Source organism: Trachymyrmex septentrionalis, unplaced genomic scaffold (assembly GCF_001594115.1).
Source record: "Trachymyrmex septentrionalis isolate Tsep2-gDNA-1 unplaced genomic scaffold, Tsep1.0 scaffold172, whole genome shotgun sequence".
NCBI lineage: Eukaryota > Metazoa > Arthropoda > Insecta > Hymenoptera > Formicidae > Trachymyrmex > Trachymyrmex septentrionalis.
This window is the reverse complement of record NW_017304887.1, coordinates 391,214-396,914: the sequence shown is the minus strand read 5'-3', so window position 1 is coordinate 396,914 and position 5,701 is coordinate 391,214.

Below are 5,701 nucleotides of genomic sequence, written 5' to 3'. Positions count from 1 at the left end.
AATGCAATGCGAGCTTAACAATGAGACAAAACAATATAAAAGATATACGATATGAGCCATTTTGCGATATTAGCCATATTTTTTAAAGATCCACATGTAAAAATATCTGTCTTGACATAAAGATAATTTATAAGCTATTTGAAAAATTGCACAATATTATTTTTATTTATATTAATCCACCGTAATCATTAGAATTAATTTGATTGCAAAAAATTTTTGAGGGTTTATATCTCTAATTAATATATTTCTGATTAGTACAGTGTGCGAACCAAGCATTTGTGAGGTCAAATCGAAAATCGAATCTTTAATAATATATCCGAAAAGAAACCTCAAACACTATTTTAAAGTTGTCGAAAGTGTTATATATTACCAATGGCCATCTCAAAACGTTTACATACCATGGGAAAAATTTTTAAAACGAAAAAACGGTATCAAGTTTACTACCTAATAATAAATCTTTTATATAATAATTTTACACTTTTTTTTTTCAAAAATTATTTTCTTTATTTTTCAGATTAAATAGCTACCCCTTTGGGAACGCGAACTATTACATTATTTTTTCTGAAAATGTCATATATAGAGTGCAGCTAAAATAATAATACAAATTTGATAAATTTTTATTAGAAGAATTAAAAATTAAAAAAGTTAGAATTTTTTTAGTAAAAAAAGTTCATACCGTACTTTCGCAATTTTTTAAAATATATTAATGTTAAAATTTTTATAAAGCTGTCGTGCTCGTATTTCTATGTTCTATAATATTTAATGTATGTTTAGTAATTTTTTTACTTTAAAGAACGAAAACGTGCAAATACAGAAACGCGTTCTAAGGTCATTTTAATCATTATGGAACTTTCAAGAGATGCTATTTTTCCATTATAAACATTACAATACATTACAATTACGGTTGCCATCTTTTTAGTCGGAGACTCCGGCTTTTCAGAGGAATTTCCAGTAGAGAAGTAAACGGAAAAAATCTTAGAATAACTGCTTTAAATTTTGATAGCTCCTTTTTTAAGTGCATTAATTTTATTCCGGTTTCGAAAAGAAACAATTTCGTTAATGAAATCTGTGAAAATAAAAAACTGTTGATCTCCAACGGAACACTAGTCGAAAGGTGATAATCATAGTTACAATACGCATTTTCATGTTATAAACATTGAAACAAATAAAATATTTTTTAAAAGCATGCGAGAATATTAAAAAGTCTACGTAAAAGTAAGTTTTATGTAAATAAAGTATAGAATTTTACAATAAAAGCTCTAATATTAGGCTCTAAATTGGCAGTCAATTTACGATCGTTTTTTTTTTCTTTATGTCAAACTAGGTAGTTGATCGTGCGATGTCAATTAGAGTTTTTGGTTTCCGACAGAATTCACTCAGTTAAGAAGAGGCGCAAAAGTTTTCGACGCTCGCGAAACTTTCGAACGTGCGACGGATTGGTATTGGCAAGTTCGTAGTGAAAGGGGTTCCCTCGCGGAGGATTAATCTCGCATTGAGTCTGCGCGCACGGAATCCCGATAATCAAAAGCGTTGATACTCTCACAACAAGCATCGTTATATAGTCAGGCCAGCAGACGATCAGCTGACCTGGCTTGCTCCAGCATAAAATCGTAATCGTCCAAACAGTTCTAAAGCCATTCTAGACTATACTTGTATCATTATTCGTATTTCAATTCGACAATAAACGAGAATTTACAAAGTAAAGTTATTGAAAATTAGTGAAAAATTAGTGAAGTAGAATTCATTCAGTTTAATAATGTGTACAATACTGAAAAAACTACAAATGTTCAAACACACGAGAAACGTCTACATCACGTTGTTAAAAACTTAAGAAGCTTAAGTTAAAAAAATAAAAAAATATAATTCCATTGCATGTGAAATATTGCCGAAACTTATTCACAAATAGTTCTCAAGCTACTCAAGCGGATATCACAGCGGGAAGGTACACGTGACACAAAGAGAACAACCCTCAAGTTGGGCAAGACACGACATATATAGTGTACATTCCGCGTATAAAAAAATCTTTATCCATCCAGCCGACTTAAGCGTTACTTCTAATACAGACGAATAATTCATACCTCAAGCGTCTTGATTAAACTCCGTGATGCGCCAAACTATCCGCGCGATTTACACGCTGTCACGTCCCGCACATCTTGGTGAACTAGAACGCAGAATACGCGCGATTACGACAAGTCATCTCGCGGCAATCATATCTAGCGTCGTGCTCCACTTTACTCATCCCTTCCGTCAGCGCAGCACGCGACACGTTTATCGCTGGCACGCGTCCTGGCGTTACCGACAGAGCAAAACTCGTTACTAGGTTAGAATCCGCTGAAAAGGGATGCTAGCGAGAGTGCACGGGGGTGGTGAGCGATCGTCGCTTCTCCCCTCCGTCAAGCGCATGACCCCTCTTCACCCTCGTCGTTTCTCGCAGTTTCCAGGATCTCCGGAAAACTTTGCTGGATAACGGCAGGCGGCGGCGACGGTGGTGGCGGCAGCCGGGGGTGGGGATGGGGGTTCAGCGATTATATACGAGGTAGATAGACTTTGAGTAGGGGAAACGGTTCCTTCCGCGCGGCCGAGCCACCCCCTTCCCCGTTCACCCTTTGTCTGTCTCTGTGTGTAAGCACGAACGCGGTAAATAAAAAAGTTTCATGTCATTCGCGAATTCGTCGGTGCCGGCACCAATGCGCAGGCACCAACATGGCCGCGCACTTCGCGAAACTTTGTCGAAACATCTACAGATTATCAAACAACAGCTACGCGAGAGCGTTTACTCACGAAGCGGCGGGGATAGTTGGGAAGAAACTAATATTCTCGGATGAACAGCGAGTTGAATATTAAACGCGTCTCTCTTGCTAATTACGAGAGACTATTTTGGAATGATATTTTTAAAGAATAATCAGGAATGAGAATAATGCAAAAATAATAATTACAGATAATCTATAATAATTACATACAACAGCTAGTTTAATGTGTAATATTCAATGTGTACACAGATACGATAAATAATTTATCACGTATTTATAAATCATCAATAAGTAATGAAATTTCTATTTGTCTAACTATCGATACGTAATTATATAAATTAAAATGATTCTATCTCTGGAGTCTATTTCTAGCGCATTCGACCATATACCTATCACTATAGTGATTCAAACGGAAATCTTGAGAAACAATAGCGCGAGCGGATGAACGAAGCACGTGGCTGATGTTTGGAAAAGTGCCCTTGTACAAATCGAGAGCTAGAATTGGAAGCACGCGAGTTCCATCACGCCAAATAGTAAAACGAAGATGGACGAAGCGCTACGTCCGTTCAACATAGATCAGCAAAGTGCATACGATGATTTCTTTCTGATTGTCGGAAGCTGTCTACTCGTGGCACGGTAGCCGTACCTGGCTGCCTGCCGCCTGCCCTCGTGGGAGTCAGCTAAGGGAAATCAATATCTCACTAGGGGTAGAGAACATGAGGAAGAGAGAGACGAAGTAACGAGAGTAGGAGCCGGCGAAGGTGGAGAAGGAAGAAGAGGAGGAGGAGAACGCACCGAAGAAGGAGAAGAGGTGACGTGGACCCGCGCGGTGGGAGGAGGGTGGCCGCGCGCTCGTCGACCTCGCTCGCTCGCTCGCTCGCGGTTCTCCGCGGCCGTAGTGCCACGCGTGAACTCGACCGCCGCGGTAGCACGCGTGTATCCGCGCGACCGTCCCTCGACTGTCCCACGCCGGGCCGGTCACCACGGTAGGCCGTCCGAACGTTGATAGCGCGTGGCCACGTGTATCGTCGTCCTCCCTTAGCGCAACAACCGCCACTACGCTACGCGCACGCTATGTACCTCTTTATATCTATCTGTCTATATATATATATATTTTTTATATATATGTATATATACACACATATACAAGACGGGGGGATAAAACACGCTAGCCCGCGTGTCGCGCGAGCGTAGCCCGCACGCTCGTTCCAAACCTGTCGGCCGCTTAGCGGGAACTGGAGACGAAAACCTTGCCTCCGCATCGCGTTGCCGTCGTCCTCCGGACTCTCGCTCCAAACTCTATCCCGCGCCTCTCACCCCCGCGCGCGACTCACCCCCAACTTTCTCCCTGGCCCTCTTTCTCGCTCGCCGCCACTGCCGCTGCCGCCACCACCGCCGCCGCCGCCGCCGCCGCCACCGCGCGTTCTCACACTCCGCGCACGCCGCGTTTCTCGACGAAACTTTCCCGGCGCGCGTCGGGACACGCCGATCCACCACTACATTTCTACTATCGGCACCACTACCATATCGCCGTCTCACCACTACCAACGTAATTACTACTGGCTACTACCACTATTCAACCCCGGTCGCGATCACCTTCGGCGCTTCCACGTTTACCAGTAGTAACCCGACGATGTGTTGCCTACGGCGCGTCTCTGCCGAACTTCCCTCTTCTTTCCAGATTCTACCCCTCCCCCTTTTCCCTCCTTTCATTCCGATTCTCCGCTTCGCTCGCGCAGCGCGTGCCACCCTTTCCTCCGCATATATCCTGCGCGCTTCCTTCTCCGCTTCTCCTTCAAGTTTCACCCAACTTTTTCCACCCGACCCCACTGTGCTCACGAACCAACGACGATGCTACCGCGACATACGCTGTATATATCTTGCACGCGCGGCTCTTTCTACCCTCCTGCCATCCCTTCTCTTTCTCTCTTACTCGCTCCCTGCCCTGGGGATGCGCACTACGTAGTAACGTACACGGCTCGCGGGCCGTTCACCGAATCGCGAAGCGAACTTTGAAGTAGCACACGCTCGCAACGTGGTCCGATAATAATCAACGAGCAACTTGAAATTGACACACTTCGATTTTAGTAGACCATCCCAGTGTATATTGTAGAGTATCACATGCATAGATACTTACAATTAGTAAGATACGTAAATAATCATGTCCGTACTATAAATAATGTTAAAGAGCTGTTTATTTTCTACATCGGATATTTGAAGCTTAATAAATGTTGAGAAAGGTTACAAATAGTCCCCTGTAAATTTCAGAATGAGTTATATCTATTCATATAAAAATAATAGTCATTCTTTTTTGATGTATTATTATTTAGTGAAACATATGTCATATTCAGAGAGCATTATATCTTACACGGAAAAAAAAAACTTTATAAAACATATTTATAAAAGTATTATATATGCGAGGGAAGAAAAGGAAGAGTAGCAAAAGAGTATTCTACATTCTCTCCGCGCGTATTAAAAAATATAATAAAGTAGTACATAAAGTTGCAACACAAGTTGGATTTAATCAAGTAATATACTGATTGCTATTTACATCCACACTCCAATTTGGAAGTTTTAATAGCACAACTCACTTATACGATTGCCTTTCTATGTACAAGAGCCCAGATTTATCAGTCCCTAATCTTAGAATTAATTTCAATTTTCGTGTATTCCTTAAAAGCTACTCGTAAATTCTAGATATTGACTTTCGGGGCTTTTCGAAGGATTCAATTACATTTTACAACATTATGCTCGAAATATTTGCCAAATAATTCAAATCAATATCGATCACAATACTTACATAAATAGAATTTTATAAAGTTTCCTAAGACATACAATTTACAGTCATATCATGTGTAACACTAATAATGTGTATATGTTTTACTAATCCATTATACATATACAATACACACACACACACACACACACACACACACACACACACACACACA